At 46.1% G+C, this 19,148-nt stretch overlaps 1 protein-coding gene across 14 annotated transcripts in view; it reads right to left on the bottom strand.

The window, feature by feature from the left end:
* The window catches only part of BOC (BOC cell adhesion associated, oncogene regulated), a 121,493-nt gene that overhangs the window by 42,500 nt on the left and 59,845 nt on the right, over window positions 1–19,148 (bottom strand). The window contains exon 5 of one of the 14 annotated variants that reach the window (XM_049105167.1): window positions 12,838–12,897. The exons of the other annotated variants lie outside the window; for them this stretch is intronic. The gene's annotated coding sequence lies outside the window, so the exon portion shown is untranslated. The remainder of the gene's footprint in view (window positions 1–12,837; window positions 12,898–19,148) is intronic. 14 annotated transcript variants of the gene reach the window in all.

Below are 19,148 nucleotides of genomic sequence, written 5' to 3'. Positions count from 1 at the left end.
CCTAGTATCCCAACACAACCCCCAATCCCAGTCAAGTCAAGGTCATTTTAAAGCCAGTGCCACCTAATTCCCTCAGGTGTCAGGCCCTTGGCCAATTCCCAGCTCTTCACAATTGCCTTGAAAAGTCACAACAGTATGAAACCACTTCAAAAATCTCTATAGGGGCAGAAGACCCACCAGCCTGCCACACTGGGGCCTATTTCCTCCTCTAGCAGGCTGGCACTGAGGAAGAGGGGACAGTTGTAGTTTGCCACAGCCAAACTAGGGCATATGAGGCCCACTGCATGGACGGAGTGGGCTTTCTAGAGATTAGGCCTTGTCATAAGTATATGTGCTGGAAATGAGACTTGGGGCTCTCAGACATCTTGGGGATCCCAGAGGTGATCCTTTCCCAAGGCCTAAAAGGAGGGCAGAGAATGTAGGAGGGGAAAAGAGTACATTCCTCCCAAGTTCTCAGAAAAAATAAAATTGGTACCCAGAATACAAGTCCTCAAAGAGTAAATCCCTATGACTGTCATATCAGTTTCATAAGTTGTAAAACAAAGCTATTTGTTCTGTGACTGTAAAAGTCACAAATTTAAAATCAAGATAGAAAATAAAAGCAAACCAAAGCAATTAAAGCTTTCATGTACTCTCCTACACCTAACACGTTAATCCCAAGGTGTCTGGCATGTGGAAAGAGACCAGTAAATGGTTGCTAAAAGAATGAAACCTGTATGTGCTCCTATAGTTTTACCACTACCGACCAAGAACTTGAAACTCTTTACCCAGCGGACAACTACAGTCAGGGTTCAGATGGGTGACGTACTTTAGCAGAAGCATAATGCTGCTGGTAAAGATACAGCAATGCCCCTGCCATAGTGATGCCAGGATCTGTTACAAGGCCTTTTTGTTACCCGCATCAGCCAATGCCGAAGTCAGATAAAACTTCTCAAAGCAAGGCAGATACTGGTGCTTGGTGTGGTTTACTTTTGCCCTCCAAACTTGATATCTTCCACTTGCCTTGCTCTTTCCCACTAATATGCATCCAAAATCTGTGGTTTCCTGAGCTCCACCCATGGGAGACCAACTATAGGGAAGTATATAAAAGTTCTTAGAAGTTTTCTTTACTTCTGTTATCTTGATTTTAAGGCTCTATTACCCAGCAACACTACAGGAAATGTACAGTGGGTATTTTAAGAGCTAGGTAGAATTTCAGTTCCTATTTGGAAAACCTAAATAGCATTTGGTTATCTGAAATGCTACCCAGAAGCCAGCCTCAGCATTAAATCCATTTACATCCATTAGAGACCCATTAAAGGGAATAATACTTTTCTGAGGACTCCAAACCAGAGATGAAGACACACAACTGAGCAGGGTTGTACAGGACTCAGAGCACTTATCCTCCCTTTAGAAGAAGCCTGTCCCTCCAACTTCATTTTTTCTATAAGGTCTTTCTCCCAGTTGTTTGACCCCAGCATTCTCCAGGTGTTTCAGAGAAGTGCTCCACAAGAGAGTGAATGGGGACGCCCGGTGCTTCACTGCCAGCCAGTCCTGAAGCACTCTGGGGGCTCAGCAGAGAAGTCAAGCTCTTCCCAGGCTTCCCTGCAATGAGCACTTTGGTCAGTCATCTTACCACTGATGTGCCTGATGTGGTTAATAGCCAACTCAAGGAAAGTGGGAACAGCTTCTCTGGTCTTGAACAAATACTTGCCTTTCATTTCAATGCTCAGAGGACACTCGCTAATGATGTATTTATACAAACATGTACTCAAATTTACCTACTCCTCTGGTCTTGCCTAAATATGATCAGTCATAAGGACTCAGAGAAGCCAGAGAAACACAATGCAAGCCCCATGTCACTTACAGTTTTCTAGTGGCCACATCTTAAAATCAAGTGAAAATAATTTTAACATCGATCAACACAATATATCCAAAATAACATAATTTAATTATAATTAATATAAAATTAACAAGGTGTTTTATATTTTGTTTCATACTAAATCTTCTCAATCTAGTGTGTATTTTGTATTTACTACACATCCCAATTCGGACCGACCACATTTCAGGCACTCAACAGTCACATGTACCAGTGGCCACTGCTGCTGGCCACCATGGGTCTAGAGCCCTTAGGTGGCTCCCTGACCCACTCCTCTCCCCATGCAATCCACCTCCACATTGTCACCTACCTTCCTTCTAGAACATCAAGCTCAACCAATCAGTAAAGATAAGTGGGTAGCCACCACCTATTGAATAAACATCTCCTCCAGGCCATAATTCATAATACATATAATTTGGTTTTTTAAAAAGATTTTATTTATTTATTCATGAGAGATACACACACACACACACACACACACACACAGAGGGTGGGGGGCAGAGGGAGAAGCAGGCTCCATGCAGGGAGCCTGATGTGGGACTCAATCGCGGGTCTCCAGTATCATACCCCGAGCTGATGGCAGCACTAAACCACTAAGCCACCGGGGCTGCCCAATACATCTAATTTGATATAAGCCTCTCAGTGGTCCTGTGAGTAAGCCAAACCAAGCACCAGTATCTGCCTTGCTTTGAGAAGTTTTATCTGACTTCGGCATTGGCTGATTGGGGTAACAAAAAGGCCTTGTAACAGATCCTGGCATCACTATGGCAAGGGCATTGCTGTACCTTTACCAGCAGCATTATGCCTCTGCTAAAGTACTGTCACCCATCTGAACCCTGACTGTAGTTGTCAGTTGGGTAAAGAGTTTCAAGTTCTTGGTCGGCAGTGGTAAAACTATAGGAGCATTATATATGTTTCATTCATTCATATACACTTGCACTGTGTTTCTCTGGCTGCTTTGAGTCCCTATGACTGATCATATTTAGGAAAGACCAGAGGAGGTGAATTTGAGCATGTATTTGTATAAGTGGATCATTAGTGTCCTCTGAGCAGTGAAACGAAAGGCAAGTATTTGTTCAAGACCAGAGAAGCTGTCCCCACTTTCCTTGGGTTGGCCGTTCTGGCTCTTAACCACATCACACACATCAAGTGGTAAAATGATTGACTAGAGTGCTCATATAATATGGTCAACACATTTTATCAATGAAGAAATTAAAGTTCAGAGTGATTAAATATTTTGTCCAAGATTACACAGCTGGTAAATCACAGTTGGGATTTGAACAGCTTCTAACTCAAAATTTTTTGGTTCTTTTCACTCTACTGCTTTAAAGAAATTATAGCATAATAATTGATGGATTGTTAGTTAGCCATTAAAAATGATAATTATAAAGATCAAGTAGTAACATGAAAAATATGTAAAAGAAGTTAAAAAAAAAAAAACATAGATCTCATTTTGTAAAAAGCATGTAAGCAGTTAGCTGAGGCCTAGAAAGGAACAGGAAACAAAAGCAGCTGATTTGAAAATGTGAAGGAAGTAGGGGTGATTTTTTTTTTCCCCTTTTGAGGTTGGTTAAAAACAAGCAAATGAGCTAACAGACCCACCTTCCACAGCTCCCCAACTGAGTATGATTAAATACAGTCCAAACTCCTTCACACAACCTTCCAGGTCCCTTATAATTGGGCTGTAGGTGACCTTTCTCAGGTCTTCCTCCTGCAAGTTCTAAAATCTGGGCAAGCTGCATTTTTCACCCTTACTTCTGCCAGAACCATCTCCTCTTTCTCCCTTCATTCCACCAGAGGAACTCTCATAACTACCCTTCAGAGCTTACCTAAAGTGTCACGATATGCCGCCTCCGGTGACTATTCCTCATCCGTTTCCCCAGGGCTTTTGCACATCTACTGTAACATTTCCACAAGAATTTGTGTATTTGATCCTGTGTGTGTCTGTGATGGGTCTCTGATCTCCATCCTCCCACCCTAGACTGTAAACTTCCTGAAGGCAAGGCCGTGTTGACTTTATCTTGGTAACCCTAGCATCTAGAAAAGCCTTGGTGCATCACAGGGGATCAGTCAATGTTTGCCAAACTGAAGGGTTTGTTCAGATTAGAAATTTGAGATTGAGCAGAAATGTTCATCTAGCCCTGGACCTATAGGAGGAATGCACGGAGAAAGACTCACAGTTACTGGGGGCGGAACCAAGGGGTTTTTCTAGGGGCAAAGGACTACAGCCATGGCCTTTATTTTTCAAAACCAAATGGCCCTTAGATCATTGTAGGCAGCCCTGGGAGGGCGGGCCAAGCTGTCTGACAGAAGTCAGTGCCTCTGCAGATGCTCCTGTGGCTTGGGGCTTCATTCAAGGACCTTCTTTGTTTTCCTTCTTATCTCTCTTCCCAAAACAAACACCCTACTAAGCTTGAGACTTGGGCTTCCTGCAGCCACTGAACTGTAAGGAAGGTAATCTAGGAAGATACTGAGAGTAGGTATTATATGGCATCAATATGACCCTAAGTGTGAGGCCAGGCTGGAAGGAAAGAGGCATGGAAGAAGGATGGCTGGGAAGCGGAAGAGGGAAGAGAGCAGAGATGCGAGAAAGGCCGCTACATATGCTGAGTTCCCACTCTTGGCCAAGCCCGGAGCTTTGGGCTTCATGTGCCCCATCAGTTTTAATTTTCACAAACCAGGAAGTGTTATTGTCCCTGAGAGGTTATCAAAACCCTCTCTATGCTTTATCACATAAGGATTTTAGGGGGCATCTCAAGGTTTTATTATAGACTTGCCTTTTTGTTAAGTGACAGTGTTGGAACTCAGCAGGATCAAGTACTGAAAAATCATAAGCCTTGGGGTTTAGACATGAGCTCTGCCACTTCTACCCCTCGTGAAGTAGGCAACTTTGGGTAAATTAATCTCTGAGTCTCAGTCTACTCTCTGTGAAAATTAAATTGATAATACCTCATTTGCTGACCTGCTAAAGAGAGCTAATGCAGTTGATGTGAGAGCAGCCTGGCACACGGCAATCAGGCAATAACTGGGGGGACAGGTGTCATGGAAGCCATTGACTGGAGGTCTAATTTCATACAGTGGCACTGCCACTGAGTGGACTCTGAGATTCATGTACTTTAAGACTTCAAGATGTTGCATTTTAAGAACTCCTGATACATGTGATACCATCTCTTTGTTTGTTCCTTCCATGCTGTAAAAAATTAAGCAAAGGCCTGATTTGCTGTATTACACACATGCATCAGAATTGAGAAACAGTCTTTGTTGAAGAAAAAAGAAAACAGTAATACCTACATTCTCAACAGTGTTTTACAGAACTTCACAATAGCTCTGTGGCATAAGAGATCCACGGAGAGTGCTATAGTATTCCCAAGTTTCCACCAAGACTTGGTTTCTAGCCTCTTACTCTCTACCCAACACTAATCCATATTTACATCACTTAAGCTAATAACTTCTCCCACCACCTCTCCCTCACCCTGTTTATGCCCTCTCTCTGCACTCTCTTGATGATGATAATGACGATAATGATCCTAATTTCTCCGTAGTGTCTCTACATGTTCAGAGAGAAAAGGGAAGAGATCCCCATCAGACAATAGGCCATTTGGGACAAGAAGTTATGAAGAAGATGTGTTTATAGAGAAGAAAACATTCCCCTGATCCCTCTGACCCCTACTCCCAGCCCAGCCCCAGAAAGGAGCTCACCTCTGACCCTGTCAGTAAAGGAACAAAGCCACCTGCTTCTATCCACCTACCTGCTTCTAATTACAGCCTATGGTCAGGGCTATATCCACACAAGTAAACAATGAAGTAAAATGGTAACATAGTGACTGGAAAGGAAACAGGAGCATCCACTCCCAAACCTTCTGGTGGTCGTGGTTGACAAGAGCCCATGTAAGAGGAATTAGAGTCTGGATAGACAGCGGGGATAGGGTATATAAACAAACCTGTCTTAGGACCTGAACAGCACTTAAAGCAGATCTTAACAGCTTAGTGTCCTATCTCCTAGGACAAAGGAAAAATGATCCTGTTTAAGTGATGAGTATGTAAACACAAACCTTATTACCTATCCTAAGCAGGCTCAGGGGAAGGCTGGGACTCAATTCTATCTGGAAGTAGCCACTGAAAGCAATGGAGCCCTGAGAAGAATGGGAAGTATAATGCCTGGAAGTACACCAGAGAGCAAGCACTGCTCAGTCTCAACGTACACAGAACCACAGAAATAGCTTCTTCCCCAAATCATCCAGAAAGGGATCAGGCTTTGCCTCAGAAGTACAGGAAGACAAACAGGGGCAATCTAACCTACTTAGTGTTCCTGCGGAGAGGAGCATGTAGCATAGCTGGCAACCCCAGGTTCATGATCGAAGCACAGGGCCCTGAGGTGGACGAGGAGCAGTATTCGGGTCAGTTCAGCAAACCCACACTGAGTAGCCCCCAGGTACCACACACTGGCAGAGGGTGCAGCCTCCCATCCTTGAAGAGCTTGGAACCAAGTCAACTCTCTGCTTTGACAACATCTTTCTATTATACCAAAATTTAAATGCATCACGGCTTCAGGGAAGGAGCAAAGATAAACCACAGATTTTACTAAGTACAGGCAAGGAACCAGAGGCCTTAGGGGTTTGATAAATGTGTCACACACTTGAGCATGCACGCACGCACACACACTCTCAGGCCCTGCTCAGCACAGAAGGCTATTCCTCCAATGCAGCCCCTTTCACGAGTCCTAAAAGAACCCTCCTTTCTATCTAGGTTCATCTGCAGCATAGTCCTAGAAGATCAAAGACATCAGTAAAGGCAGGAAAGAGGCTTGGAGCTAACAGAGGCCAATGAGCTCTTAAGTCTCAGCTTTATCACTGTCACTGCTCACTCTGTATCAGAACTTGTTTGCAAAGCTCTCTTCTGGACACATAGTAGGTATTCAATGAATTTTTCCTAAGCTGTCAAGACCTGCTTCCAAGATTTTTTCCAAGTCTATTTGGTTCTTGGAATTTGCTCTGATGAACTCCCAAAGGCGTTCTCACTGCAAAGCAGAGCTTCCTTGAATTGGGGAAGGTGGTGCTTGAGTGTCTGATATCTGTTCCTATCTCCAACCAGGATGTGGTTCTTATTCAGTGGAGGTGGTGGGCAGGACGCAGGTCTTTCCTGTTGTAGCATCCAACAGCATGAAGTGGGTGGGGGTAGGCTTGCCAAGGAGGGGGTAGGGAAGAAAATGTGAGAGGTAGGCACCTGAGGAAACTCTTCTGTTCAACGCATGTCCCTGGCATCTGCTGTGTGTCAGGCAGTGGTTAGGAACCCAGCTCTTGTTCCCCTAGGGAGTTCTGCACTTCCCCTGTGGAGGTACCATCACACTGTTTTTGGCCTGCCTGGCTACTAGATCAAAGGCTACAGGAATCAGGAATGGTGAGACTATTCACAAGGGCATTGTCAGCATCTAAAACAGTTCTAGGTACTCAGCAAATACCTGTTGAGTGAGCCAATAACAACCTGAGGCACAAAGATGAAGGTCAGGGCAGACAGAAGAAAGAACTATAGTCATCTAGTCAAGGAGGGAGCTTTTCCTTAGAAGCTGGCCATTTAGGAAGCTGAATTGAAAAGACTTTGATTTACTTTGTTAGGTGAAATAATCACCACTAACTCCAATTAAGCTGTCACCTGCAATCATTTTCTGTGTCCCTTCCTCCTGATGATTAAACAACCAATGGTACCAGGCCCATACCTACACCCTTCACATGACTCAAAGCTGGTCTCGGGTTCTGTGACCCAGAATGAATGAGGAACAGGCTGCTGCTTCTAGGTCTATCTGGATCTAGGGTTGACTCAAGCAAATGCTGGGCAAAATCAGCCCCAAACCCCAAAACACCAACACACACACCATCCCCTAACAGGCTCATGCATGCTGACAGGCAATTTGAAGCATTCTCATGAAAAGCTAAGCCTTGGGGCCAAACTGCTGAAGTCAGGACCAAGATGGGAGATCAGGAGCTAGGGCTCTTCAGTTGGCATCTGACGGCACAGTGACATGAACAAGATCTCTCCTAGACCTTCCTGCAAGCCAGAAACCCTTCCCCTGAACTTAGAAGAAACCACTTTGATGTAGGACAACAAAATCTATATCGCACACGGGAATAGTGGAAGAAAAAAAAATAAATTAGGTTAGTAATTCATCTAGAATAATGACTGGTACAAAGTAGTAGGCTCGATACAGGAGAGCAAGTTATTAAATTTTCATAATTCCCTTCAGGGTTACTTTTAGGAATACTTTCATTAGTCTGATCATTGTTGCAGGTTTATTCCTAGTATTTCAACAAGAGACCTTAGAATAGGTAGTTATCTCGGGCGCCAGACACCCCCACCTGTGCTCTCTGGGCATGTGCATTCACCTCTAAGACAGACCCACATGCACCCACGCGTGCATGCACATGTGCTCACACAGCAAACAGCTCCAGCTGCTCAGTATGCTTTAGAAGCATGACAGTTTACTTTCTTTCCCATCTGACCTCATGCAAACCCACTTTCTTCACCACCTCCCTGACCCCCCGCCAAATACACATATTTAGTCCACAGCCCACCCCCACTCTCAATTACAGAGCTCTTTCAAACCACTGAAAACTTAAAATAAATACCAATTTGGAAACCTGAAGCATGCTCTGGTCCATCTGTGTGCCGGCCCCTACCTTCTGCTGGAAGCCCCCAACCCCATCTCCGGTCAGCCCTCCCCAACTTGTAAAGCACAGTGGCCTTGGTTGCAGGGCTGGCACACGCAGAGAAAACAAACACATGGAGTCATGCCAGCTGGGTCAGGCACCACTATTTATAGCAGGAGCAAAGCGTGGGGAATTGGAGAAACGTAGTGAAGGGTCAGGAGCAGCAGGGGTGGGGATAATTCTAGCCTGCTGTTCCAGGGCTCCAACAGCTGCAGAGAGGATCCCCTGCCGAAGCGCCGCCACTCCCAGGTGCAAGCCATCCTGGGATGACTAATACCATTGCCGCGCAGGAGGGGAACTGAACACCTCTGAGGCAAAGCGCCTGCTAGCTTGCTCATTTTTGTATCCCCAGCATCAATCACAATGCTTGCACATAGGAGCAGCACAATAAGTATCTGATGATTAAATGAAGAGATGAGCTCTTCTCTTCCTGACTACCCCCATAGGATTATGCCACAGACGACTGAGAATAATGGGTAGAGGGGAGGTTAGTGAGGAATGCCTAAAATGGCTCTTTAAAAACCTAGTGGTTGTAAAAGTGCGACAAGCAAAAATAACTGAGGGAAATGTTATGTTGAGAAAAACAAGTTCGGTTTCTTTACTGCAGGCCTTTTCAGAGCCTTTAATATGCTGTTATGCACCGTGAATCACCAAGAGGGGGACAGAATATGCACTGAAGTCTAAACTCACTTAACCACAGGCCTGGACTTACTTGACCACAAGCCTGGACTTATTTGACCACACTACACTTTTTCCTCAGAGTACCATTAGTGAGGAGAATTTCATCAAATACACTTTGGGAAATGTTGGCCTAAGAGGTTCCTGGAAAATATCCCAAAAGCAACTTGTAAGACAGCATGATTCCATTTTTGTAATTTAAAAAATTGCATATGATGTGTGGCATATACTTATTCGGAGGCCACAAGACACTTAAATGTTAACATCATTTATCTCTAAAGATTAGGGGATTTGTACTTTTTACATTAAAAACTTCAGAAATATTCAAAGTGGTTTGATATGTAGTTATCACTTTTATAATTAAAAAGACAAATTTTTAAAAAAGTGACCTCCAAATAGCATGTCATCACTGTTCTTTTATCTTCCCATAGGCCTCAGGACCTCATTTCCCAACAACCCTGTGGACCAATAAAAAGGCTGTTCTTTGCTCCATTATCATATCCAAAGAGATTCCTGTGTCTGTCTGTTAACATTCAGAAACTTAGGCTTGTAAGGAACACCTCCTCTAATTCCAGGATCTGCTGCTTCCATACAATATGGACAAGTGTTACGGGAAAAGTAAACATATTTAATATTCTGTTAACCTTTACAAATCTGAAATTACTTTGTTTAGTAAATTGTACAAAGTATCCATTTAGAAGTTAGTTTGCTGAAATTATCATGTTGGGCATATGAACATTTAAAGACTGCCTTTTTCCCTAACTTGCTTATTTCCTAATTTAACTGATTTGCAAATGTAATTAAAAGTCATTGGGACGCCTGGGTGGCTGAGTGGTTGAGCGTCTGCCTTTGGCTCAGGCCGTGATCCTGGAGACCCGAGATCGAGTCCCACATCAGGCTCCCTGCATGGAGCCAGCCTGCTTCTCCCTCTGCCTGTGTCTCTGCCTCTCTCTCTCTCTCTGGGTCTCTCATAAATAAATAAAATCTTAAAAAAAAAAAAAAGAAAAGTCATTGAGATTTAGTAAATATACCAAGTTTTGTTGCGATACGGGATTAAGGAAGATACTTAGAAGAAATCATCAATCTTAGTATCAAAGTACCTGACCATTTGTTGAGCTACTATGTGTGAGATAATGTGCATGCATTGTTGTCTAACCTCTAAACAAGGCTATGAATCAGGTGGTATAGTCATCCCCATTTACAGATGCACCAATTGAGGCTCAGAGAGATTAAGCATCTTGCTCAAGTAAAGAGTCCAAAGCCAGGGCTTTTCTGCTTGCCCTGTTGGTCCTGATGTCCTTGGTCACTTCAAACAGATATACAATGACCTGCTTTCCAAAGGAGGAACTATGAAAGGCTGAAAAAAACCAGAGTCAGTCTGAGTTAGAGTCATGGACTAGCTACCATGTTTTGGGAGGGACTGGTTTGGCAGGTCCCACAATGCATTCTGCATTCAAACTCCTAAAGATGTGTTGTCCCAAACGCCACTGAGAGTCAGTCCTGATGTCTGAGAGCTCAAATCCCATTCAAAAGTTGGCAGCAGTGTTTTGAGTCTGGATCCAAGTTATATGCACCAGCATGTTAGCAAGAGACAATAAAACTCTTCCATTTCCTAACCTGGCTTCTCTCTCATCTTCCTTCTGTTCTTACACAAGCATTAGATTGAAGGTTGCCAACTCCGGCTGCACAGAAGAATCATCTGGGGACACTAAGACAGACCAATACCCGGGCAGCACCTCAGACAAGTATAAACCCCAGTTCAGAGGTGGAGTCAAGGCATCAGTATTTCAAAACTCTTCCCTGGAAACAGCCAAGCTTGGGAACCACTGGGCGTCTCTGCCTTGGATTTAAGGCCCATTTTGATAAAGAAGGTCTATCAGAAATCCTTTGGCTACACCGGATGCCATGGCTGGGATTGAGAATTCTGTATAAGAATGTTCCCTACTAAATTATTTTAAGGAAACTCTTGTAATTTTTAATGCTAAAACCTTTTTTTTTTTAATTCCAAAAGTTGGACTATCTTTAAAGAATAAAAACATTTTCTTAAAGCTTCTCTCACACTTCCTTAGATATTTTCTGGACTTTCAGATTCCTAGCTTTCTTTTCTTCGCACAGAAAGAAAAACCCAAAGGGAGGCCATCACTGCAAAGAGTGCCTACTTTGGGGGCCAAGTTAGCCTCGGCAGTAGAAAAGGAGATTCAAACAGGTCCTTGGGCCACAGGTCCTTGTCAGACTGGGGCCATCACCACTACTTCTGGGGCCTGGGAGGTTAGCAGAAGACAGGAAGTTTTTCAAGCACATGCTCATTTTAGTGTTTGCACGTCCAAAACCTAAAATGGCAGCAATGAGTCCTTTAACAAAGGCAGGACAGTCTCCAGAGGCTCATAGACCACCAGGAAGTGGGACAGGTGTTGACCATCCAGGGTCCCCACATCCACTTAACACCATACTGGACAGAGGGCTTTGGTTCCACTGGAATGGTCTTTTTGATGCCCCAAAGGGTTAACAGCTTAACCGCTAGCTTCAGGCCTTCCCCAAAGAGGTCCATTTTCAATTCGGTCCCTACCAGGGAAGGAGACAGCTCCCCACCCGTGCCTCAGAGACTTGGTCTCTACCCCAGCCCCTCCCCCTCCATGGCCCGCCCACTCCAGGAATGAAGCTGCTGCTGCCCAACATATACCCAGACTGGTTTCATCTCCTTCCAAATCCATTTTGTGTCTTAACTTCTGCCAAGAATAAAAATTAAAACACTAACACACACATCATGCATGTACGGGAGGGGAGGACAGGGCTGGAAGTTAAACTGAAAAAGACCAGGCAGGGAGTGGGCAGGGCAGGTCATTGATGAAAGTCAGGGCTTGGAGACTTTGGCTGGGGTCCGTTGTGGGCCTTGGCCCACCCTGCCTGAGGCCCCTGCTGGCTACACCCAGGGTCGAATTTGAGGGGAAGTGTTTGCAGCATCTGCCCTCATGTTCCTCCAAAACCCCATTTCATATCCTTTAACGTCCCCAGCTCTGCCCAGAGCGGCACAGAGTAGCAGAACTGCCCAGCACTGCAAAGGCTGGAAGCCGACTCCCTTCCCCATGCTCCAAGGAGCCTTGTTCCTTGCCAACACCACAGTGAATAAAAAAAATAGCACTTGGAATGACACGCAGGCCTGGTGGTGCAGGCGGCTTGTGGGTTGTCTGTGGCCACCCAGAGAAACGGGTCTGGGGCTGGAGCCTCATTCTCAAAGCCTGCTCCACCACACCCACAGCCTGCAGGCTCCAGAATCTGGGGGCCAGGCAGATAGCAGCCCCTGTCCCACCCTCTTTTGTTCTCTCTTGCTGCCGAAATTTTCTTCCCCTCTTTCTAGGCAACAGCAGGAGCCCCTGCACACTAGAATGATAAAGGCTAACCCTTCATGCATTCAGGATCTCCCAGGGTTCTGAGAATCACCTCCTGCGCAACTCTGAATCCCACTAGCTGCCCATTTTGGGTGAACTACTCCCCAAATGGTGAACTAAGCGCTCGCATGACTTGCACCTGTCCAGATGGAACCCGCCCTGTCTCATAGAATCACCTGCCTTACAAGTCAGTCAATGCTTATTGAACACCCACTTAATACGAGGTCTTCAGAATCCAAAGACAAAGTTCACGCTTTCTCCAAGAGTTCAGCATCTGGTAGGGAGGAATGCAAAAACATCTCAGAGCACCGTGCAACAACTGGGAATCAAACTCAAGTGCCCCAGGCTGGTGGTCTTTCCTGTCTATGCTACTGTGCAGATGGTGGGGAGGTTGGATCACACACGTCTTTTGGAAAGAGCAACCTGTGGCATCCATCCTTGTCCCATCTGGCATACAGTAATGAAAACAAATTGATATTAAAGAGCAAAACAAAACACACTTTGTCCTGATAACTGTTGAATCTGGGTGATGGGTAGGTTGGGGTCATGATACTATTCTTTCTACATCTGCATGTTAGGGTTTTTAAATAAACAATAATAAAACGGGTGTTTTTTTGTTGTTGTTGTTTTGCTTTTTTCCCCAAAGGATAACTAGACATCTCAAACCTTCCCAATCCCATACTAACTTCCAGAAAATACTACCACCACAGTCACCACCACCCATTCACCCACATACCCAATGTCCTCTCAGTTAAGCCAAACAGCATTTTCAAAAGCAGGCTTCAGTGAGTGCCCTGTTTCTGGTAGGGAAGGGGTGTTCTCTTTGACCTTGAAAGGCCCCCTGGTATTGGGCCCAAGAGGCAGCCCCATCTCAAATGGGACTGCTGGCCACAGCCAGAAGAGACCTACAGAGCTACCCTCCTAGCTCTCTGGAACTGGGACCCAGAGCTAGTTGGCAGCCCCCCATGCCCTCTGTTTCCTTTTTGGGGCTTCTGTGTCCAGGATGGGCCTTCCCCAGGGCCCAGAACATATCTCACCAATAGCACGCCCCCAGCTTCTCTGACTTTCCTCTGACTGGAGAACCTATCCAGTGCAGAAGCCCTGAGGTCCAGGTGAAAGACCAGTAAGCAAACGGGCTTGGACTTCTGAATCTATCATTTTTCTCTGGGCTTCCATTTCTCTACTATAAAATTCCCAACATAGGCAGCCCAGGTGGCTCAGCAGTTTAGCGCCACCTTCAGCCCAGGGCGTGATCCTGGAGACCCAGTATCGAGTCCCACGTCGGGCTCCCTGCATGGAGCCTGCTTCTCCCTCTGCCTGTGTCTCTGCCTCTCTCTCTGTCTCTCGTGAATAAATAAATTTTAAAAAATTCCCAACACACCATAATTGACAAAACTATTTTTAAATAGCCAAGTGCTCCAAGAATAGGAAGGATTTCTAACTCGCAGGTTATTTCAAGCCAAATTAACAAGGATGATAATGGTGAGCATTTAGCACCTACTCAGAGAGCACTTTTCTAATGAGAGAATGTGGATAATGCAATTCACTGTGAACTAACCTCTTGTTTGGATTTCAGAGATAGTCTAGAAGTGTCTTGTGGGCAGCATGGAACAGAGCTCAGTAGTGTGTTGACTGACCAACTGAAAGGCCACTATTTCACGGTTTTGAATGTGTTTGGGGGCCTATGCCTGATGAAGCACGAACAGCAAAGCTCTCAAGCAAGAGTTACTGCTGGCTACTTGGAAGGAAACCATAAGTGACTCAAGAGGGGCAGTTTGTGACCCTCGTGAATCTCAAAGGGTGGCATTCTTTACACTAGCGAGACAGGTCAGAACCCTCATCCTCGGACAGGGATACACACCCGTGTTGGCTGAGACGCAAAGAAACAAGGTCTGTCTGCCTTCCCCCCATGCAGACCAAAGGTGTTAGTACTGGCATTTTTGTTAAATGTGGGGAAAATTAGTTCTGTCTGCCTAGGAGTCCATCAAAATTGGGCACGCGTTCCTCTTTACTTTCTGACTTTGAAAGCACATAGACGTTGGTTAGTAAGGGGCTTCCCTCTTCCACTATCATGGAGGCTGGCTTTTTCTAAAGAGGGGAGTAGAGCAGCAGTGGGTCAGATCCAGACCTTGCCCTGGTTTCTGCATATTGTTCTGGAAAGTACTAGAGGAGACCCAGACTGCACCAGAGACTTCCTTCCACCAACACTGGATGAAGCTCCCCAAATCAAGTAGGGCCCAGGCTGTGCTATCCTGAGCATCGCATGCTGACAAGCAACCACAGTTTGAGAGGTTCTGGAATGATCCCCACTGTATAAAATGCCATTCTTTATGCTAAAGAGGATTTTTTTAATGCATTGATTTATAAATTTATACTTTGGTAAAGATAAAGGTTATTTATAAAATCAGCCTGGGCCTGGGTGGCTGAGCTTAAGGTTAAGCGCCTGCCTTTGGCTCAGGGTGTGATCCTGGGGTCCTGGGATCAAGTCCCACATCAGGCTCCCTGTATGGAGCCTGCTTCTCCCTCTACCTGTGTCTCTGCCTCTCTCATGAGTAAATAAAATATTTTTAAAAATTAAAAAAAAAATAAAAAATAAAATCGGCCTGCCTGAGATTTCCTCCATACACAAATTAGGAGGTGGGGGGGGGGGGAGACCCAAATGCTCTGTCAGATGACATATTTATCTCTTGGTTCAGGAAAAGTGCCCCTGCTCCTAGACACTCTTTACCTGGAAGTATCTACAGGAGCGGGTCTGGGATTCTCTCTCAGGACTCTCTGTACCTCCTGTGGGGACAGAATGTTAGGAGAGACACAGGGCTAAAGGCTGCATTTGGTGAGGAACATGGGGCCCACACTCACATGGTTCAGCACTTCTCTGCTGTCTGCCTCTCTGGGTAAACCAAGGCAAGGGTCAAGGCCTCCTCTGTGCTGATGGTCAGTGATCACTGTCACAGCCTCCTAGGCTCTAGAATTAGATTCCAGGAGACAGGGGGCCAGGAGGCCACACTCTGATTCCATAATTAACAAAGTCAAGGACAGCTTGCCTGTGGAGAGTGTCCTCTGAAGAGCCTGAAGAACTTTAGGCACTCCAATGCAACATCACTGCAACCAGCTCACCATCTCAGTGGCAAACTTGGGCCAGGTACTATTTGCCTCCACTTGCCCTGGGGACAGCTAGGCAGAGCCAATATATGGTGACCTGGGGCTCTTCAATGAGTCACAGATTGGGATGGCCTGAGCTCTTTAGTGTCACCTATCAGGATACAGCCTGGACGGTCGCCTGGGTGAAGAAAGAAAACCGGAGGAGGGGGTATGGACGCGGGCCATCAGCATGGAATTTCCATAGTCCAAAAACTGACTTTCCAAGGGGGCCAATGAGTCTTCTTCCTCCTTCACACTGAACTCTGACATACCTGGCTGGCGTCCTTCGGTGTGAGAAGGTACCAGCTGGCCCTAGCTCTGTGTTTATTCCAAACAGGAAGCAATGGAACCTGGAGCCTAGACCTCAGTCCCTGTTCCCCAGGATTGTTTTTTTTTTTTTTTCTCCCCAGGATTGTTAACTCTCTGCACCTAGTATGCATCCCTTTCCTTAGCCCCTGGAACTTCTCATCCTGGTTCAACTAGATGCTCCACAGGACCCCATTCACAGGCACTTTCCTTCCCTTAGCTGGGGCCTAGTTTTGAGGAGCTCCCTCCACCGGCTTTCCTCCTAGCATCCAACATCATCACTTATGCCCCTAGGGCCTCCCTGCCGGGAGTGACTGGTGAATGGGATGAATACTGAGGTTCCTGCCTCCAGCTTCCAGGGAGTCCTGGCTTGCAAGGCTGACTCAGGAAAACAGCGCTTCTGGGCAGGGAAAACATTCTCAGCTGCTCTGCTCCCTACTGGTCTTCCTCTCAAATGACCACAATACAGGCCTCAGTGCTCACACTCAGGGCTCAGCACGGACAGCGGACAGCCTTGACTTCAGAGGCTTCGGGACATGTGGCCGGCCAGCGGATGTGAGTGTGAAGGAGTGCTGCCTGCCTGGGGAAGGCTCATGTCCCCACCCTCGACCCTGCTCTGAGGCAAGTAAAACAAACGACTGAGGAGGAAGACAAACAGCCCCATGTGCTCCTCCTGTCTCTATTTAGGAATGGGATGGGGAGGTCTGCACAGCTGATGCTTCCAGATGTGGAACCACAACACAGGCAGCTCCTGACAGTTTACCAGCCTGGGCTAAACTCCAGTAGCACCAGGGCCAGGCATACTCATGGGGAGACGAGGAAGGAAGGGGACTCACGGGTTCTGGTCAAGGGGGTCCCGGCACAAGGCTTTTACTCCAGATGGACACGTGCATATAGGGGAGGGAGGGGGGACAGAAGGCCATGTTTAAGAGGAGCCAACCTGGAAACACTATATGCTGTGTGATTCCAACTATACTGTAATGGTGAATAGTCATGCATCTGTCAAAACCCAGAGTGTGTAATACAAATAGTCAACCTAACCATGTACCTTAATAGTCAATGTAAACCATTTAGTTAATAACAATGTATGCAAAAAAAAAATAACAATGCATGCATATTGTGACAAATGCACTGCACCAACATCTGAATAGTATGGTTGGAACAGGCCTGGTGTGAGGAGTATGTGGCAACTCTGTATTTTTCACTTAATTTTTCTATAAACCTAAAATTGCAAGGGAAAAAAAAAAGCTATCAATTTTTAAGACTTAAAAAATAAAATGAAGGAGGAAGCTAAGGCCTTCAGCTCCCTGAGATGCTGTAGATGTTGGGTCTGGGGATCCCAGTAGTGTAATTTCTCAGGCACATTTGTTGTCCACACAAGACCTCCTGGGATCTTTATCCCTATTTTTATTCTTCCTTAGCTTCTAAATCTAGAAGCAAGTCAGAAATGACTGAGATGCAATTAGAAGTCAGCTCTATCCTCCTCTGGGCAGACGTCCAACCATGCTGTCCCTTGTATGTAGCTGTCAGCTCTCCGGCAGTCTCTCCACAGAGACTATCTCTGTGGCCTGTATGCCTAGCATGGGGCCTGACTCCATTAGGCCCCCATGCGTGTGAGGAACTGAAGTATTCTCGAATTCATCAAGTTCCTCTTGTCCCTGGTTTATGGTTCCAAACCCCGTTCAACAGAGCTCCAATTCCACTCAGGTCACCATGCTACTGGAAGGGAGCAGCAAAATGGATTGTCCAGGCTCACTCAGGAAATCCCAGGTAAGCAACGAGAATGTGGAACTCGGTGGAATGATAGAATGCGCTGGGCTTCTCTGCATCTCCTAGCCAGCCTTAGCACAGGGCATACAGACATGTTCCACGAATGCCTCTGAAGTGAGCGGTGAGGAAGGGCCAGAAGAGGCATCCATTCTTATGCACCTTACAGGTGCAACAAGTGGCACACCTGTGGACAGTCCTGAAGTCAGTCACCTTGAGGACAAAAGAACTGGGCTAGATCTGTCGTGGCCTAGCACACAGCTCCCTGGCATTTCTGAAACAGACACTCAAATGTTACTAGAATTCTCTGCACTACTTTCCCACATGCTCCCATATACATATACCCATTTTTCTTACATAAATCCGTAAGTAATTCTTTCATTTTGTTTAAAACTCATATTACACCTCTTTTGAAATTCAGAAAAGCCCTGCAGACTAGTGGGGGAGAAAATGAACACCAGTTACGTATCAGACTCTATTCCAGGTACAGAAAAGACAGTGAGGGGGAAAAAAAAGTGCCTGGATTCAGGGAGCTTTCATTCTGGAGGAGAAGGAGGCAGTAAGCAAATGGACAAATGGATACCTGTCAGCAGGTGATAACTTTGAGGGAAAATAAATTAGGCTGAGGGGAGAGAGAATGATGAATTGATAAAAGGCAGCTAGGTTCAGGTCAGTTGCAGGAGGCAAAGCCAGTTGCTCAGCTGGTTGCAAGAGCAGCAAGGAGGACAGGGTGGGTGGGATTGGGGGTGAGGGGGAGTAAGGGCAGACCTGCTAGGCCTGGAGCTGACCACACTGAAGGCTTTAGGGTTTTCTCTGAATTAAACAGGCCCCCTGGAGAGTTTGGAGAAGTGACCTCCCCAGGCTTCTCCACGGGAAGCTGAAACTGACTTCTCAAAGTGGACAGACGTGGGGCAGGAGGGAGGGGCGTCCAGGTGGAAGCAGGCAGATCCCTGAGGGAGCGACTGTGACAGTCTGGGTGGTAGAGGACCAAGGTGGTAAGAAGGGGCAGGACTCTGGATACGGTAAAGCCAGTACTCTTTGCCAATTTAAAGTGGAGTGGAGAGAAGGAACAGAGTCAAAGAGGACACCAATGTTTTTGGCCTCATGGGTAGAATGGAAGACGCTGAAGTGCAAAGAAGCCGAGGAGGAGGCTGGGTGGAAATTCTCTTCCTACTGACCAGGTCTGAGGACACCTAAGGGGGCAGTGGGCAGGGCTTTGTCCCACTGCGGGCTCCCCTCTCATTCCCTCGTCCCTTGAGCAGTGGGGGTTTCATGAGCACAGGCTTCCAGCTGCCCAGCTTCCAACAACCC

This window comes from Canis lupus, chromosome 33 (genome assembly GCF_003254725.2).
Source record: "Canis lupus dingo isolate Sandy chromosome 33, ASM325472v2, whole genome shotgun sequence".
NCBI lineage: Eukaryota > Metazoa > Chordata > Mammalia > Carnivora > Canidae > Canis > Canis lupus.
Note: the sequence above shows the minus strand (reverse complement) of the source record. Positions and strands in the feature narration are given on the sequence as shown.